This window comes from Phasianus colchicus, chromosome 24 (genome assembly GCF_987193195.1).
Source record: "Phasianus colchicus chromosome 24, bPhaCol1.hap1.1, whole genome shotgun sequence".
NCBI lineage: Eukaryota > Metazoa > Chordata > Aves > Galliformes > Phasianidae > Phasianus > Phasianus colchicus.
In genome coordinates this window covers 851,137-871,099 of record NC_143459.1, presented here as the reverse complement: position 1 = coordinate 871,099, position 19,963 = coordinate 851,137, and the positions used below count along the sequence as shown (strand labels likewise).

Genomic DNA, 19,963 nt, shown 5'->3' with positions numbered 1-19,963 from the left:
CAGGCAGAAGACTGGGAAGGCACCTCTGGCTGTGCAAGATGTGTTGATTTTGGAGGGGACGGTTTACAAAGGCTGCGTGTGTTTATTTTGAGGTTTCTTTTCAACCCTGTTTACAAGATGTCAAGCATGAGCCCACTCTGGTGCATGTCAGCGCGTCCCTGTTTCAATTCTGAATGACACTGGCCCAACACATACCGACTTCCTTTGGAGCCCAGCACGCCTTTGGCGTCTCTGAAAATGATGCGGGGCCCACTCCTCCCTGCTGAAATACACGGCCACCTCTGCAAAAGGTACGGGCTCCTGCAAGTGCTCCTTGCCGGGAACAGCCAAGGCCCAGGGAAGCAGCTTGGAGAGGAGAGAAACTCCCGTCCCTGCGGCTTCTTTGTTCCCAGCACACAGACGATGGCTGAGGACACCTCACTCTCACCCTGCACTCCCATCTCTTGCTCCTTGCCCTCTCCTGGCTGCTTCCCCAAGCCCCTGCCTGAGATCGACATGCTGTGGCCAGTTGCTGCTCTGCTGCAGGCAGATGTTAAACTGCTGGGACAAGAGGAACAAAAGGCAGGAGAGGTGTGAGGGAATGCAGCAATCCCTGCCAAACCCTCACCAGCCCACCTGCAGGGCACCGCCTAGGGGTAAAAGCCAGCTGGGACTCAGACCAGCAGCACTGCTCTTACCAGGCTTCCTTCCCAGCAAAGCCAGTATGATGGTGCGCTCCCTTCTCTCCCTTTCTTTCTTCCTTTCTTCCACCTTCCTCCCTCAGCCTGGCACAGGAAGACAGTGAGCAACACTCCTGGCTAAATCAGGTTAGCGATCACAAAACCGTCTCAAACTGGGATGCTGAAAGAACTCACAGCAGACCTCTGGCTCAACAGCTGAGGGCCAATTGAGCATGTGCCTAAAAACAAAGCACAGCAATGGGTCAATCATCTTACCACCAAAATAGAGAGCAGCACAAGCACCTCTTAAGCTCTCCTGCACAGCAGCAGGCTGCAGGACAAGCTCTGTTCTTGAGCAGGGATGCCTCGAGGTCACACCTGCACAGAGATCCTTTGCTTTCTCAGCTTCACTAAGGTTATATCTTTGATTGTGCACGTAGGATCCCTTAGTCACAAACTCCTGAACGTGTCTGGGACTAGGAGTGGATCCAGCTGTGCTGAGGAACCTTACCTCTGTGGTTTGAAGAGTTCAGACAGCAATGGGGTTTGCTCTGATCCTCATGACACAGCAGGAGAGCGTCCTGTAGGTGTGTGTGTCTGTGTGTGGGTGTGTGTAACCCTGTCCTCCATGTGGAAAATAACCAAGTGTATCCAGCCATCTCCAGTCCTGTTAATCTACTACAGCATATCTATGTTCATCAATACATACATTCCTGCTCCCCCCTCAGGAGTGTATACTGTAACTGTATCTATCTGCTATAAATTGCTGCAGTCTGCATGATAGCAACTAGGGACACTAACTATTGTAAGAGTCATGGAGTAAACTCCAGTCCCAAATTCTTACATGAATGGGCTCATGACAACTGTTATAATTGAGAAACAAGGGACCATCAGAAGCCATCACAGGATGAAAGGGGGAAAAGGTATTATCTGCAAAATGCCACGTTTGGAAGTTACATATGAAGCAAGGGAGAACATAAATAAGTGGAACAGGGAGCAGAAACTAAAGGAAAGAATTTTATTTTATTTTTTAATAACCTACAGAAATTGATTTTGCTTGGGTCGTATCAGGCACTCAGAACTATGCTGCACACTATGCACAGGGGTGGATATGGAAATGCATCGTATTGCGTAGCTACAAATCTGGGAGTCTAGACTCTTAGTGAGGAATCAGAATCACCACACAATTGAAGCCCAGAATCATCACAGAGTCAAAGAATCTAGAACTGGGAAAAAAAAAAAATCACAGAATCTGAAATAACAGAACTTACACTCACAGGAGCTAGTATCCTCGTAGCATACTCATACAATCCTCGGACTCTAGAATCCTAGACTCTAGTAACCCCATCATAACCCCACAGTATTGAATCACCACATTTTGTTTCCTCACTCCCACAGAGGGAAACCTTCCATAGAGCATGCTCACAATTGATGGTATCAGTCAGCATCACCCAGCACTCCTTATGGAACGGGTTATCTAGAATATCAAAGCACTGCCAGTTACAAGCGCTCAGGGGTTCTTCCTCAAAAGATGAAGTTTTAATACCGTTATTCATTCTAATTTGGATACGGGAAGGGAACCGAGGTCCAGAATCTTTATGAAAGGAATCCAACACCACTGTGCCCTTCACAAAACCTCTCCCATTTGCCACAACACAGGGAAATGGGGAAAGTGAACCTTCATCCTGGTTTTCCACCACCCCTCAGGTCAGTCCCGGGGATACTTGGGACCCTCCCGGAGACACCGGGAGCCCCCAGGACCCGCCCTAGACATTTTGCTGCCACAAGCCCACCAGCGCCCAGGGTGTATCCCTGGCATCCCATAGGGGGTGGTAGCCCAGGCAGGATGCAGTGTGATAGAGCCACGTGGCTCCGTGGCAGGAGTATCACATGTGCTTCTCCCTGTCCCCAGCTAAAGTTCTCAGAGGGGCACACAGAGGTAGCAGCGGGCTGTGGACACGACCAAGAGGCACTCAGGGTGACAGGATGTAGCCACAGCTTGGGGACAGTGGCCAGGTGCTGGAGACATTCGTATGGCAGGACACAACCACAGCCTGGGGACACGAGGGCCAACAAAAGGGACCTTGCTCAGACCACTGGGACAACAGTGCCACGCGTGAACACGCTGCCACCCGCCTAGTGAAAGTCGTGTCCTTGCTGCAGCTGTGTCCCCAGAGGGCTTTATTTGGTGCCACAAACCTCAGATCCCCTAAACAGGGCAAAACCACAGAATTCCAGACCAAGCAATTGTCGGGAGCTTCCATTTCGTCACTGTGAGGCCAAGGTCCCCACAGGCCAGGTGACACCGCTGAGACACCGAGTGATCAGTGGCAGCGCTGTTGATGGCAGCATCAGCTCAAGGGGACGCAGCACTGGAAACGCAGCGACAGTGAGAACGCCATCAGTGACAACCACAACCTCCAAGTCCATTGGACACAGCACTGGCGGTGAGCGACAGTGACACTGCAACAACGACGCCAGGAGCTCCCCACGGCTGCCAGCACTGCCCCACCGGTGTTCCCATTCTCACAGCTCCCCGCAGATGTCGGGCAGCAGGTGGCAGGCGGTGATGGTGGCCACGGTGGCAGACACAGCGCGCAGGTCACGGCGCACCAGGCACAGGCAGTGCGCGGTGGCAGCTGCCCCAGCTGGCGCTTGGCCCAGGGGCCCCCCCAGGCCTTCCAGCAGCCGCGCAGCCCCACCGAAACTGCCTCCCAGTGCCTCAGCCATCGCGCCCCGCAGCCGCCCCGCAGCCGCCCCTCGCCCGCCCCCAGCCGCTGCTGCAGCAGTGAGGGGCCTCCCCGGGACACCCCTGGCAGCGGCACTCGGGCCGCACTGTCCTCTTCCTCCTCCTCCTCGGTCTCCGACGCCTCCCCCGGAACCTTCAGCCCCGCTGCGGGGGTCCCGGCCGCGCCCCCCTCCGGCTCCGGCTCTGAGTCGCTCTCCGAGGCCTCGCCCAGCACCAGCGTGAGGGAAAGAGGGGCGGCCATGGTCTGCGAGAGGGGAATAAAAGGGAGGAGGGGGAGTCGGGGGAAGAACGGCCCCATCAGGCACGGAGACCGCCGGCCCCTTCTCCCGAGTCTCAGGGGAATACCCCGCACAACAGGCCCGTGCCCCCCCGGCCTCGTGAGAGCCCCGCTTCCCCACCCCCTTCCCAGCCCCACGGGGCCCCCGGAACACGTCCCGGCACCCGCAGCTCCAGGAGGACGCCTCGGATTCCCTTCCCAGCCCGACGTGACCCCCCCCCACGCCCCAACAACACGCCAGACCCACCGCCCAGCCCCGCAAGGACCCGCATTTCCTCAGCCCCGTACCGCCGGCTCCCCAGGTCACGTGACGCCCACCCCGGCAGCGTCGCGTCGCGTCGCGTCGGGTGACGTCACGCCTCCGCGCGCCCGGTACTCGGACTCGCCCTCCCCCGGACCGCGCACGCGCAGAGCGGGCACCCCGCGTGGCCTCGTTCGTCCAATCGTCCCTCCTCCCAAGCCTTAAGTGACAGCCAGGGCAGCCAATTGGCTCCGCAGAGACGAAGGGGCGGACGGGGCTCTCCCGGAAGAAGGGTCGGGGGGCAGGGCGTGCATATAACAGGCGGCAGTGGCAGCCAATGGGATGACCGAACGGGGCACGGCTGGCCAATAGCAGGCGCGGGGGGCGGGGCGTGCAGGAGGCCGTGCGGGGCCGCAGCCCGTGCCTGGTGCGCGGTTGTCCGGTGCGGCTGTGCGGGCCGGCGTTGAAGGGTGAGAAAGGCCTCGTAGTAAAAAAGGGAGGAAAAGGCTTCCCAGGGACTAAGGATGGGGCTGGTGGGGGGGGGAGAGAGTTAGAGATAGTTTGTAGAAGCAAGAATGTTAGAAAAATAAGGGATGGCAGACACTGGGTCTGGGATAACGAGGGGATGAAGGCCGTAAAGAGAAGGGTTTGAGAACAGCCTGAGGACGCCTGGCAGGGAGGTGATTCGATGTCCGCAGGGCAAGCTGGAACTGGGCTGGGGGGGCTGGCCCTCCCGCAGGGTCAGAAGTTAACAGGGAGAAAGACTAGGAGCCTTCGTGAGGAAGATGAGGATTCTTCATCCCGCGACCACCAGGAGGAGACCCTCGCCACTCACTGTGCACGCGCGAGTGGGGGGGAACCGCATGCTAATGGGTTCTGGGAATGTAATGAAGATGCATCCCAACTCCTGGAAACTACTGGTTATGTATTAGTTCGGCCTGTATCTGTAGCACCCTTTTTCCTGACGCTGTGCGAGTTAGGAGCAGCTCTCCCCCTTGCACCCGGCGTATGCGCAGCCCTGATTAAACATACCTGCTTCTATAACTACTTTGTGGTTACAGAGTCTGAGGCCACCCGTCAGTGTGCGCCGCTCCTCGGGGCAGCGCGATTAAGTTGGAAATGCCTGATTATGGGGTTGGGGATGGAAAACAAGGGAAAGCTTAGACGGATTTGGGGGTTAGAAATGCTAGATTTGGGCTGGAGATGAAAAGCAAGGGGTAAAAGGGAAGGGTGCATGGATTTGGGGGTTGGAAATGACAGATTTGGATTTGGAGGGATAAGGGAAGGTTGCTGCAAAAGGGTGGATGGATTTGGAGGCTGAAGATACAAGTCTGGAGGAAGGAGAGGGTGGGGAAGGAGGATCCCTTGAGAATACAGTTGGGGAAGAAGAGTTGAATTTCAGCACAAAATCAGTAATTTTGGCGCAATGGGAATCACCGCATCGCAGCACCAACCACCCTGGACAGAAAAAGTCCATGAAGCACCACCTTCACAGCTCAGAGGCTGTGAGACTAGGATGGTTTGGACAGTTACTCTGAGAACTGCTGTTACCCCACTAACATAGCAGTGAAGGAGAGGGGCAAGCAGGGGGTCCTCCCTCTGCCCTGCTTTACCTCATTGTCCTCCTTCTCACCTTAAACAGAGCATCCAGCTGCAGGGTTAGGGACCCCGCCCTGCCCCACTGTACCCCATAAACCCTCATAGGTGGGCAGTGGGATCCATTCTACTCCAAGGAACCCATTCGCACCTGTAAGAAGGGGACCCATGTGGCAAGGACCCATCTCACCCCACATCCCACTAAAAGGGAGCAATGAACCACCATACCTAAGATCCATCCTGCACACAGACCCCATAACCCCATCCCAAATGGACAGGGGATACAGGGGCACTCACCATGCTGGAGCCACGGAGCTGAACCTCCTCCAAAGTTTCCAAGGTTTGAAGCAGCCAAGGAAGTGGCTCGAGCCAATGGGATGCAGGTTCCGTACCTCCAGGGCCACCCCCGCTGGTCCCCATGGAGGGGACAGGGCCTGGGGGCACTGGTCTCTGGGGCAGAAATCATTTCCTCGGTTGATCCTTCCATCCACCTATATTTCCATCCATCCTTTCACGCGATGATCCTTCAATCCACTCTTCCATCCATCCCTCCAAAAGTTCTTTCCTGTGTTGATCCCTCTTGTTCATCTATTCCTCTCTCCATCTGTGCGAATCCAAGCAGCCTCACCATTACCCACCAGAACCTCCTCTGGAGCTTTGGGGGATTTCTCCACATGCCTTCAGGCATTTCCTTGTGAACCTGCTGGCAGTGTCCTCGCTTAATCATAGTGCTGATTTTCTGGTTCCTCCCACAGCATCACGGCATCCCTTTACTCAGCAGCCCTCCCCATTCACAGTTCAAAGCCTCCCTCATGAAGCTGCCATCCTACTGATGAAAATATCCTCACATCCCTTAGGGAGGTGGGTCCCACCTCTTCCAAGCAGACACCAATCCTCAAATAGGTCCTCCAGCCACAGAACCCAAGGCCCTGCTACCAGCTCCAGTCCTGCAGCCAACGACTGGCACGCATCGGCAGTGCCCTCCTCTTCACGCCTGTCCCACAGCAGCACCAGGGCCCCGTGCCCCTGACTACTGGCCCGAGAGCTCTGCAGTCACTTTTGATGCCGTTCACATGTCCCCCAGCAGCATCACCTGTGCCCACCTTTCCTGGTGGCCTCACACGGTGATCCGCACAAGGAATAAGGTTGGGTGCACCTCTGCCTCCTCCCCAGCGCTGAGGGTACTGGAGCTGCATTGGAGCTGCGAGCCCTTCTGTGGGGCAGGAGCATCCCCTGCTTCCAGGAGTCTCCAGCTTCAGTCCATCACCAGATGTGAGGCTGGGGTGCCACGGGGCTGCAGTGCAGGGCCTGCAGCTCAGAAAAGCCCCTGAGCACTGCGGAGAGAAGCAGGCGGTCTGTGATGCCTTCAGAGCGTTATAAACCAACAGTTACAAACTCCTGCAAAAGCAAACAAGAACCACGTTCTGTAGCAATCAGAACGCACAGCTTAGCAGACAGGAGCGTAGGACTTAGAGAAAATTGTATTTCAGAGGTTGGTAGGGAATTTCCCATCACGCAAAGGCATCAAAACCAGGGTTTCTAACAACAGTGTTACCCAGGAGACCCACCAGGCAGTGCCGGCTTGATTTGGCACGTGACTCCAAAACAAGGCAGCTCAGTATATGGCATCAGGCAGTGCTGATGAGATGCGCGTTATGGACAGGTCATTCCTTCATAGGTACCGTTCCAGTGACAGCACACTGTCTAGAGTAAGTGCTTGACATACAAACCTCAACAATTTACACTCCCACTAGTCAAGTCAGACAGACCAAGACCATGAGGCTGACCTGTAACCAGGCATAGTGCAGCTAGAGTTCCTTCTGCAGTCACTTGGGCAGCTTCCCCACCTCCAGAGCTATAGGGAACATACACACAAAGCGCAGCAAAACTGTTTGTGCTACACACTCACAGAGAACAAGTTGACAAGTTGAAGGCTTACGAGGACCGTGGAGACGTGGCACTGAGGGACAAGGTCAGTGGGCATGGTGGGGGTGGGTTGGGGTTGGACTTGGTGATCTTAGAGGTCGTTTCCAACCTAAATAATTCTATTATTTGATGACACCTAAACATGATTGCGTTTTAGATGACTTTTTGGGGCATGGGTGAATCACCTTGCAAAAGCTGAAGCAAGCCTGCACTCTCTCCCTGTAATGACAAGGTTCATTTTCCCCTCTGCAAATTCCTACAGTCTACCAAATTAAGCAAACTTGGACACAGGTTTGACTGTAAATGCAAGGGCAGAGGGACAGCTTGCAATGAAACAAGGAAGCCTGTACAGATTTGGCTAAAGCATTCTGTTTAAAAAAGTGAAAATAGGATTTCTTGAAAAGAATTGTTTACAGCTTTATTAAGAGACAGCTTTATTAAGGATGTTTCATGCTAAGATTGATGGTTTTCTAACTCCTGAATTACAGAGGATATAGAAACACAGAGGGTTCAATAAACCCTAGCAAGAAAGTGCCAAATTCTAAAGCAAAAGACCCAGGAACAATACTACCTACTGCACTCCCTCAGGAGCCTCAATGGGACCTCTTATCTATTTGCAGAGCGCCCAGTGCGAGTGGGTCGGCTGTTGTGGGGGAGAAGGATTGGGAACTGTATTCCAATTTGTATCCTTGGAAAGAGATGAGGGAAACAGCTCCACGTAACAAACAAGAATGAAATGATGGTCGCTCTTCCAGTGCAACTGCACAGTCCAACCGTTTGCCACAGAACAGTGGCTGAACATCTGCATGATTACAAACTGTCTCCTCACATGCACAAAGATGACATCCTGACTCAGGGAAGCTGTGAGGAAGAGGTGCAACAAATGCTGGTTATGGATCACATGAAACACAAAGGCTCGGAAATTCATCCTACTAAAATTCAAGGGCAGTCTCAAACAGTGAAACTTCTAGGAATTCACTGGCATTTTGGGAAATAGTACCCAAAACTTGACACACAGTTCTAGATTTTGCAGTACCCTGTGATAAGAATGAGGCACAGAGGTTTATTGGTCATATCTAGGACAAATTTTAACCCTGTTTATATATAAAGTGACAAGGAAGAGTTGGAGAGGGAAAATGAACAGCAAGCTGCCTCTGAATTAGCAACGGAGGCTCTTCAAAGGGCGTCAGACTTATGGCCCATGCAAAAGGGAGAAATGAAGTTGAACATATCTGTAAATGGGACACGTGCCAATTGGAGCTTGTGGCAAAAACAGGGAAAGAAAAGGATTCCCTTGGGTTTCTGGAGAAGAAAACTGTCACGTCGTGAGAGGATAAATCCAATTCTGTTAAACAATGGTGAACAAGATTCAATTATTCAACCCCATGACAGAACAGCACAATTATTGATACTGTCACTTTCAAAAACAATTGTGAGAAAAGGGGATCCACCTCAGATCACCAGCATTCCTGGAGGGTTTGGATCCATCAAGTATTAACAATGGAGCTAAAGTACGAAGCCAAAGGGCCCTCCTGAACCAGATGAAATAATAGCTACAGGGAACAATACTACTATTTTAATTATGAAACCTGGGCAAGAAAAATGGGAATACGTCCCTGCAACTAAGTGTTATTTGCAAGAATAATTATGTGGTATATAATTTTATTTTACAGATCCTGCACATTTGGAAAAAGATACCATCCATGTGCCTGGATATGAAGATCGATGTGAAGAACGGCCTCACACTAAATTATCCCCAGTGCCTGCTGTCAGGGCTTGTGACCTGGGCGCAGTGATGACATTGCTAATGTCACATCGCCACTGTGACCAGGGCACAGCTGTAAATATCAAGCTGCAACAAAGCCCAAGCTTCTGAGTTCAAGGACATCCTCTGAAGTCTAATTTAAGGCACAAAAAATTCACCTTCTTGCTTCAGTGGTTAATATCTCCAACCTATTTTCAAAGATCTTTTTATTACCTCCCAACAAGTCTGCATACAGCTAGTATACAGCTAGTGCCGGGTCCTGCACTTTGGCCACAACAAGCCCATGCAGTGCTATAAGCTTGGGGATGAGTGGCTGGATGACTGTGAGGAGGAAAGGGACCTGGGGGTGTTGGTTGATGCTCAGCTGAACATGAGCCAACAGTGTGCCCAGGTGGCCAAAAGGGCCAGCACCATCCTGGCCTGCATTAGAAACAGTGTGGCCAGCAGGAGCAGGGAGGTGATCATCCCCTGTACTCAGCGCTGGTGAGGCCGCACCTCGAGTGCTGTGTTCAGTTTTGGGCCCTCACTACAAGAAGGACATTGAGGCCCTGGAGCGTGTCCAGAGAAGGGCAACGAAGCTGGTGAGGGGTCTGGAGCACAAGTCCTATGAGGAGCGGCTGAGGGAGCTGGGATTGTTTAGTCTGGAGAAGAGGAGGCTCAGGGGAGACCTCATTGCACTGTACAACTTCCTGAGGGGAGGCTGTGATGAGGAAGGGTTTGGCCTCTTCTCCCAGGCAACGAACAGGACCCGAGGAAATGGCCGCAAGTTGTACCAGAGCAGGTTTAGGTTGGACATAAGGAAGAACTTTTCCTCTCAGTGGTCAGGCGCTGGAATGGCTGCCCAGGGAGGTGGTGGAGTCGCCGTCCCTGCAGTGTTCAAGAGGCGTCTGGACGAGGAGCTGCGAGATCTGGTGCAGTGCTTGTGGTAGCAGTGGTGATGGGAGGGCGGTTGGACTCGATGATCTTGCAGGTCCTTTCCAACCTTGGGATTCTATGATTCTAAAGCTGCAGTCAAACAGAGCTAATAAAGAGAGCCTTCCACATACAGTTAAGGCATGAAAGTCCAGCAGTTCCAGCAATGGGAGAAACACGCACCTGAGATCAGAGAGACTGCAGGGAATACTCCTTTGTGGGTGGGATTTAAGTCACAGCAGGCACAATGCTCTGTTTCTGAGAAGGGCTATTTTAACAGTACCAAGTCTGGGACAGCACACTTTAATCAGGTTTGTGAAGAGTGTCCCATACCCTCACGTTCTTACTGCTCTGGGAAGTACAAGGTTCTCTTCTCAAAAACATTTCTTATCAATGCATCCAGCAAGCACACACATCCCGATGTCATGACAAAGAACACGGGCAGAGACCAGCAAGTTGGAAGGTCATCACCTTCAGGCCAGATCAATCCTACAGATGTCCTGCAAGTCCTTCTGTAGTAGAAACACAATTGCTAAAGCTGACTAACATCCAGTGGGTGAGCATGAGTAAGGTGAGGCTCAACACAGCGCGGAGGTATACGATACTGACATTTCATTGCAATTCAATGCACAGGTTGAAAAGGCAGCAAGGTGGGCCCAGAGATGGAAAAGGACATCCATGTGCTGCATTATCACACTGGAACCACATCAACCATGACTCTCAAAGCGTGTATCAACTAAAAAGCTGCGGTGTTTGAGACCTACAAAACGATTTGCACTACCAGGCTAATCAGCACTCACGAATACACATGAAAGACCACAAAGTTCCTCTCTGAAGAGATGAGTGCAAGATACCTTAGATTACTTTCACATACAAGATTCTACTTCTTACTTTGTAATTCTGTATTGTAAAACAAAGAACAACATTTTTCTTGCAATACCAATTCTTAAAAGCAGTTTTACAATGGAGTATGAAAACTAATCCACTTACCTTTACAGGATGGAGTTGCTCAGGAATACTGGAGTTGGCAGATTCAGAATCAAGCCTCAAATGCCACACCTGAAGAGTTTTCAGGAAATACGACAATGAAAGATAACATTAAAAAAATAAATAACCCAATACAGCCACATAATTTAAATTGACCTTGAAAACTATCAGTGTCTGACTACTGTTAGTTTAGAGTTGTGGATCTCTTTAGCAGCCACCAATTTACTCAGGCAGCCATTATAAACCTTACTTTTTCATAACTATACAAGGGCTGATCCAAAAGGAATGCCTCCTATTTTATAATGCTGGCCCACAACATCACAGGTGGACACTGGTGGGATGACAGCAGAGGTTGAACCTTCCTGCCAGCATTCAGTTACATTTTGTAGCCATGCGACAGATGGCAGCAGAGGGCCAGAATGACAGCACAGCACCTGACATGGAAGTGCACGTGAAGCACAGGGGTGTCACTGAACTCCTCCGCGCTGAAAAAAATCGCACCCACTGGCATTCATCAATGCCTGCAGAACTTTATGAAGACCAACACGTGGATGTGAGCACAGTGAGGCGGTGGGTGCTGCGTTTCAGCAGTGGCAACAGCAATGCAAAAGACAAGCCACCCAAACGGCCAGATTTATTTTTTTTTTTCTTTTTAAACAAGCACAGCACGCAGGCTCTCGTTCAACACTGGAAAAAAAGCATAGCTAATGGTGGTGACCATGTTGAAAAACAGAGTTTTGTAGCTGAGAATTCACTCTATGTATCTGTTGTCATTCCTACGGAAATAAATAGGAGGCATTCCTTTCAGAGCAATCTGTGTACATCTATGAGCCATCATCCCAATAATGCAGTAATACTAATAAATGGGAACAGAAAAAAACAGATTCTCAGAATATCTTTTGTGGGGATGGAACAACAAAACCTACACTGTAGTCAGCTGCAGTTATTCCCCTGGGAATGAACTGATGCCAGTAGAAAGGTCATGACCACTTCCGACACTCAAACTGTACCAGCATTTCAGAGCACGCAGCCTTGGAATAAACCCTAAGGATAAACCAAACTGCATCTCTGCTCCAGCAGTTTTTTTCTTCAATGTACATGAATGGACTGGGAGGTACTAGTCCTACAAATTCAGTTATGCTATTGTGTCCTATGGTAAGAAGAAAAGCAGGATGTTTAAGACTTTGTCAGGCACAGAACCTCCAGCACTGGAGGTGAGCAATTCTGAATTCTCGGTGTCTTGTCATAATTCGTGTGCATGCAGAAGAAACAGCACAACCCACTTTACAAGAGCAACCAAATGTATTCAAGGCATACTTACAAAAGACTCTGAGGTAGAAAGCTGCTCGCTGTGGTGAAGATCAGAAATGAGGCAGAGGAAGCCTGACAGATTGAAAGCGATTAAGTGCCTGAATAAAGAAAGGAACGGAAGGAATAGACATTACTGGAATCTATCAGACGCCAATACGCATTTGAAAAACATACTGTACATGTAGAATCAAAAGCAACACAGGATCAACCTGCAACTACTTATTCCACTATCTCAGTGATGACTGCTATTAGACAAACTCTATGTATTTTTAATACTGCTGTTTAAAAAGGACCACAATTTCCTCCTCCAGTGCGTAATCAAATTAAAGTTCATTTATGATGAACTTTGAATTACATACGTAGTTTAGGTAGAAAAAAAGACTTTGGTGGTCTCAGTAACACAGCTACAAAAGCACTGTACAGGATATTCACAGATATGGCATAAGCCAAAGCTGGCTCTTTGTAACAGAACATTTCCTTTGTTTATTCTACTTCTGTTGATGTACATTACCATAGCTTTGATTACGACAGTAAGGTTTCCTGGGCCATCTGCCAGAGCTGCAGAGCTTCCACCTCCTTCTAAGCGTCTGTCCACTCACCAGTATAACCAGCCTGGCTGAGTGAACTACGCTGCGTGTGCTGAGATGAAATAGAACAGAAATCGGAAGAAAATAACTGCATCTTAGTAAAAATATCTGTGATTTCTAGTCCGAGCAAATTAATTTCACATACAAAAATTATTTCCAACATAAAGCGACCACATTTCCAAAACAACCACAAATTCAAAACAAATTCAATTCCATAGAAGATTACAGAATTACACTAAAGCACATTTTAAAACATCAGTTGTATGGCAGACAGAGTAAAGAGACCAGCAAGAGAAAGTACAGAAGGGCTTCTCCCTAAGGAATAATTAACTACAGGAGGTAGAGGTGTTTGTTGGGGTTTTTTTAGTGTGAGTGAGCAGAAAAGAGGAACGGGACCTCAGGAAAGTCTTCAGTAACATGGAAATGGGAAGAGCTGCCCAGGTGTTCTGAACAGTTCAGATGACGTGACAGCCATTTTCTTGAACGCTGTTACATATGCAGTAACGAGCAGAAGAATGAAAAAATTAAGGCATTTGCCTTCACCTTAACGGCACTGTATGTGCCACCTCTCTGCAGAACTGCGGCACAGACAGCACAAGACTACTGAAGAACTGCACAGTAACTGCCAATCCACGTTTTCAGAAGACAGCATGACAAAGTATTTCCCTTTTCCCATGCACAAAGAAATGCTGACTTGGACAACAATCTCAAGTGGGATAAGAATACGGAGGTACTTCATTCTATTTTCTCAAACTGAAAGGTATCAAATGTCTACTTAAGGATAAAATAAAACGAGCAAAAAGGAACATGGAAAGCACACTAACCTCGGCAGGCACTTCAGATCAAAATACTCTAATAGCAATAACTATAGCAGGCAGTAGCTTATTTCTGCACATACCTAGCGGTCAAATCTGCTTGCTTTTAGATCTTTCTGCTTCCTATTGAGTTAAGCCTTCTTTTTCTTTAAGGTGTTTATCAGACTTTCCACAGAACTGCTTTCATGTCTTACAAAAAATAACACGCCTAGAGAAAAATGACTCGGTAAAGGTCTCTGACAATACAGGGATGCAAACTTCCTACCTGTCACCCAAACAGGCGCAGTGCCCACCCCGAGGCTCTTGTGCTGTCACTGGCACACACTGACCAAAGGGGAACCCTTCATAGCAATCAGCTGCTGAGTTACACGCAGTCGTTCTGGGAAAATCGCTTTGCTGCGTTTGTTGTTCGTATGCATAGCACTACATCAAGTTAGTACAACAATTACACCTCTTTTTCTCCACCACACCGTGGAGAGACAAACAGCTTTCTGGCTAAAAACAAAAATATCTTGCAATGCAAAAGGAATTTTCCCAGATAAAAGAAGGGAAAACAATCCAACAAGCAACCTCCCTCCTTCCCCTCAACCCACCATCCTTCCCCCCACAAAACAGACAGAGCAAACCCACAGGAAAGGAAAAGACAGCAAATCCACTTCCTGAACCAATTCCCAGTGTTGAGAACTTAGTAAAGAAAAACCAATACATTCTCTGCCTGCATCACCACAAAAAGCTGCACATTAAATGAAACGTGCAACTGAGGGTTACGGCCTCCAGCTGTACCTCCTAACCAAAGCAGCCGGGAGAATAAGTAAATGCATGCATGCATGCATACATACATACATACATAGAAGTGATCGTGCTTTACAGTTCCTCTGTTAGCTTTGTGGTTGGCGGTGATCTTTCCACGGGCTTTGGACTGTTTGTTTTTTAAGCATCAGTAAGGAACATCAGCAGCCTTTTTTCTGCACATCAGTAAAGCAGAGAATACAGCTCTGAGCAGCCATCTGCCCGGACTTGCTTTAAGAAGTAGTCAAGGACATTGACAAGGTCTGATTTTTCAGGTCTTCTGATTTGTCTTCAACGCAATCTGTTGCTAGGACCTTGAATTCCACAGCCATAGCATGCAAATACAGTTTAATAACGGAGTTTTTAATAGCGGGCACGAAATCATGCATCTGTACGCAGATGAGCAAAAAGGGCTCATATTCCCACGTCATGGCTTAAGATTTATCACATTATATATACATGCACAACATATCCACTTCAGGAGAGATCCTGAATTCTTCTAAAAATATGCTCATTTAAAAAAAAATAAATTAAACTCAGTAGCTTCCTCACATTAAAATTCTGCTGAGTTCAATGTAAGACAATGGTAATGTAGAGAACTCAAGCTCAGAGGAAATGAGTTCAGCAGAAAGATAAGCTTCCCTTCGTCAGGAAAAATTGATGTACAGTACAAAGAAAGTTTAGAATACAAGATAAAAGCAATATTGCATTTACAGATTTGGATCTGTTCTGTAATAATTTCTGAATACAAGATCTGGCTGTCGCAATGCCAAACCAGTGGGGCTTGTGTTATCATAAGGGGCTTGTAAAAGGAAGAAAATAACAGGAATAGGACCAACCTCCAAATAAGATACTAAAGCATATGAGAGACAGGAAATCACATAGCAAGTATGTTAAACCTTTAAATTTGCAGAGGACAAGACAGCCAACTCAAATTTCCTTTTACAAGCATGCAAGTGCTTTCTGCTGTGCTCTGTTTCAATTATTTCATACAGTGCATTTATCTTCGTTAGTCCAAAATGGAGTTACATAAAAGCTATAAGCCTCGAAATTATTTCGCTTAAGATAATGGTGCCTTGCCTTTCTTTAATCAGACTTTTTTTAGATTAGTAATTGTTTCACTGGAAACAAAGTCTGTTTGCTAGTCTGTTTTTTAGACTGGAGTCTCAGAAAGTTGTGTGGGAATGGAATGTTGCTTCTGCATTTGATATTAAAAAGAGCAATTGGTTTGAAGAAGTAGAACATAATGCATTTGTATTCTGTAACCCATCCTTAGAAACAGCTGGTCTAAGAAGTAAAATACTATATATGTTAGCGGCACGTTTTAGAAACATTATTACTGATTTATGTGATTAATTCTTTCTTGCAAAACTGGAATAGTTGTTAAATGTTCCAAACAATGCGAGTATAGCGTTAGGGATTAGAAAACATATTGTAGAGCTGTTCTCTTAGGATAAGAAACTGCCGGCAAAAGAAAACCAGATTCAGCAAGCATCAAAGAAATTAGGGCCTCTATACAAGGCCGAACTGTCTCACTCCGTGAGAAGGTTGGGGTGTGACAGGCAGGCACCAGGATACTCCCCTGTCTTTCTCCCGAGCTGATCTTGGTAAGAAGGACAAGCAGATATCCGCAAAATAATGATCAGGTGTGGAATAAGTTAATTAATTAACTACAGATTTACGCTTATGCAGCAAAAACTTATGTTTGTCCAGTGTTTCCATGTTTAGTGAAGCGTCGAGAAGATTGTGAACCTAAAGTACTCCGCCAATGAGGAACCAGGGGAGAAGGAGATAAGCGTCGGGGAATAGGGAATAAAAGATGTAACGCTGTTTTCTGGGAGCTCTCCTGCTTGCATTTCATCGCCATTGCAATTGCGAATCAAATCTGCTTTATCAGAGATACCGTCCTAGAAAATTATTTGGATATTTCCTACAATCTGGGGGCTCGTCCGGGGTAATTATCGCCCTGTGGGGATTTCCCCCACTGCCCTGGACAGGATAGGCGCACCCCGCTGATTTCAGCGGTCCTGTCTGGGTGGTGGGGTGACTCCTCGGGACGGTCGAGAAGAAACCGAGACTGTTCCATAAAGGCCGGGCTCTGTGAAAGCCACGGGGCAGGTAGGCACGTGTATTGACCCCTGGAGACCCGGTAACTCCGTGCACAGACCAAGGTAAGGGAATTTAATTCTTGCCGTGGGGGTCGGTGGAGACTCGGGTGAGTCTCGGCAGGGAGCTGTTGGTGTGCGGTACCCTGTGCACTTGACAAAGTGGCAGCAGTACACCCCTAGCTGTCCTCACATCTCAGCATTTCTGAGTTCAGACTGACAGAGGAGAGAGCTGCAGTTCCTCTCTTGTCCTGACGCAGCAGATGGATGTGCTGTACAGTACCTTAGACAGTCCTTACGCACACAGCTTTAAAAGCTATCAGCAGTGCACAACACTTACGAGCTCACGTTTCCGCTCACGCAGGTTTGCTTTAGGATCCGAGCCCAACATCCTGCACTGCTCCATCGCTGAAGGTACTGCAGTCTCCCACAGCCTGCGGTTCCTGCTGAGTTTGTCAGGCGCTTGGCACTGGTTTTGTCCCAGGATAGAGAGGCCGACCCAATATATTAAGAAGAGCACTTATCACAAAAAGAAGACTCAAAGCCTAGAAGTACAAACAGCTGCAGTAATTCCTCTCCTCCAAACTGAAAGTGAAAGCACACTTGCTTTGGAATAATAGCAGTAGAACAGAAAAGCTTGCATTACAGAGCAATCTGTAATATACCACAGCATTCGCACGAGTACAAGATTATTTCTTTAGAACACAGCAGCATAAGTAAACCTAGCTTTACGTACGTCACACCACCTCCACAGCTTGCTAAAGCAAAGCTTCATTCTGATATTGCCCTTGGTGACCTGTAACAGTAACCTTAACGTGCTAAAGGAGAAGCAGCACAGTCTTGTACTGCCTTAGGCCAAGCTTTAAATATTTATTATCAACAGCAAGATACAGCACAAGGTCCCAATTGAAACATGCAGCTGCTTAGCACCCAACTCGGCTCTTTTTGCACACCTTGACAACAAGCTCCGCTGCAAAAGGCACGCTGGGTGGGCTGCAAGAGCTGCAGAGCGATTCACTGACAGTGACCAACACACAAGCAAAGCTCGTTTCCTTCACAAGACCTCCTCCCTAATGAAGACTGCTGATAATACAAAGGTAATGAGCACATCGTACACATTTCTATCCAGAAGTCAGTAATCAGATGTAGTCTACCTCTGCAAAACATGACGGCCGTGCGACAAAACCCAGAATGAGTTTAACAGACTACAAGTGTATCTCACACCCTTACATATAAATGAGGATAAAGTGTTTCAGAGGAGAGCACTCCCACTTTTCAGGAGCAGGCAGAACGTTATCTATGCCACCCTCGTGAAAGACACTTACAAAGGGCTTTTCCCTCCTAACGTCCTAATGTCATGTCACATTTAACTGTTGTACACCATTTTCGGTGTCATTCTGCTAAAACTAATCACTGAATGAAAGAGCTACAGATGCTGCCACGGACAAGTAACACAAGTGACCTTATACAGCATACAAAAACTAAAAGAACTTTTCTAATAGCCGCAGACTGACTGATTTTAAGCAGAAGGGACCCAATTTCTGCAGAGTTGTGCATGGAGAGGAAAAAAAGAATCAGCAGTTTTCTTCACGCTCAGCTTAACCCTTACTTTCTTTTGAGAAGAAATGCATTTCCTTGTTAGCCTCAAAGCAGCAACAAGGACATGAATAATGAATGCAGTAGAACTTCTATTAAGATTCCACTTCAGCATAACATAACTCAAAGAGAAGTGAGCTTCCAAAGAGGGGTGTGCAGGGAAGGAAACAGTGACAGCACAGCGTTACCTGATGTGAAAGACTGTCTCTTTCCAAACTCATGTTCTAAATGAGGTACTGACTTTTGCACAGTTAAAATACAGAGCTCTTACTTTATGGAAAAAGTAAATCAGACCATGTAATGAAAACCTGGAGCTGTACATCAATATTTAAAGGGCATCATATCCACTGGAACTTCACTTGAGCATTGGAAGGAATTCTGGATCTCTGACATAAAATAAGCCGCTTTCCAGCCAGTAAGAAGATGAATTCATACGGTTCAACGGCAGCTTCCTTTAAAATGCCCTCCTTAGCATACACTGACTTACAAAGTTCAAAATAAAAGCTTCAGATAAAAAAAAAAAAAATCGAAGGATCCCGTGTTCCTGTTAGCACTTCATACCGGCAGCTACCACGAGAAGTCAGGAAACGAAGTAGTCACAGGATGAAGGTCTCTTCTCTAGAGAAAAATCAGACAAGCAAAGCACATGTGATAACAAGGGAACTTCAGAAGCACATTTCACTTTTAAGACGGAAAACACATACCTTCATCCATTTGCTATGAAATGCCCCTTCATTCCATATCTATAAAGCAACAAGCAAACAGAAGTCAGTACCTGTTGATATACAAAGTAGTAGCGCATACACATAAATAAATCTTTCACCATCATTACTGAACTTTTTTATCAGCCCTCCAGGGAAATAATCCGTATGAAAATTCAAGACAGGTGCTTATTTCTCTCATCCTTCAGCCCACAGCCTGCAGCCTTACTGAAAAGAACGCTCATGCTGTGAGAGCTCTCTACCACGCCTGGCCTCGTCACACGTTACATGCTATTAACGTTGTCTCTACAGCTTGGCAGACAATGCTTTTCTCCACAATTTCACTTCAAGACGTGGTCATACAGAATGCCAGTAACAACACGGAAACAAGACATTACTTAAATACTTCACACACAGAACTTATATTCTACTGTAAAAGCACAGCAAGGCAAAATCTCGTGTCGGACACACACCTCCCACCCCACCCCCTCCAAGGTCCGTTTCTCAAGCATCCACGCGTTACCGGAGTGCAAGAGTGACACTGACTGAAACAGTCAGCAACAGGAAGGGAAACACTCCAGGAGAGATGGACATTGTATGTGCCTTCCCACACTGCAACAGGAAGGGCAGACTTTCTCAGTGGGATGGGAACCGTAACTTGAGAAGCTTCACTGCGGAAGTGAAAATTCAGAAATGCAGCCCTAACGATAAATCATTTATATTCACCACTGTGATCAGGTCTAAGCATTAACATCGTTTGACATGAGAAGATTACTGGAGGCCACTGCCTAGGATGTTACGCTACTACAGAAAAGCAAAAACAGTCTGAGAGAAGCATCAGTGCAAGCATACCAAGTCCTAGAGCTTCCCTACCTTGTCTAGTGCGACATAAAAACATCGGTCTGTTAAAGTAATTAAGGGTCAGACGTGTTTGTTAGAACAAAGAG

General features: G+C 47.9%; 1 pseudogene across 1 annotated transcript in view; it reads right to left on the bottom strand.

Moving 5' to 3' along the window:
- Nucleotides 1-203: 203 nt before the first annotated feature.
- Nucleotides 204-19,963, bottom strand: part of LOC149915105 (uncharacterized) — a 23,056-nt pseudogene continuing 3,296 nt past the window's right edge. The window contains exons 4-10 of the transcript XR_016459714.1: nucleotides 19,020-19,058; nucleotides 13,909-18,933; nucleotides 12,935-13,062; nucleotides 12,434-12,521; nucleotides 11,116-11,184; nucleotides 5,820-6,920; nucleotides 204-3,652 (exon numbers count right to left, since the gene is read on the bottom strand). The product of XR_016459714.1 is annotated as an uncharacterized LOC149915105 (transcript). The remainder of the gene's footprint in view (nucleotides 3,653-5,819; nucleotides 6,921-11,115; nucleotides 11,185-12,433; nucleotides 12,522-12,934; nucleotides 13,063-13,908; nucleotides 18,934-19,019; nucleotides 19,059-19,963) is intronic.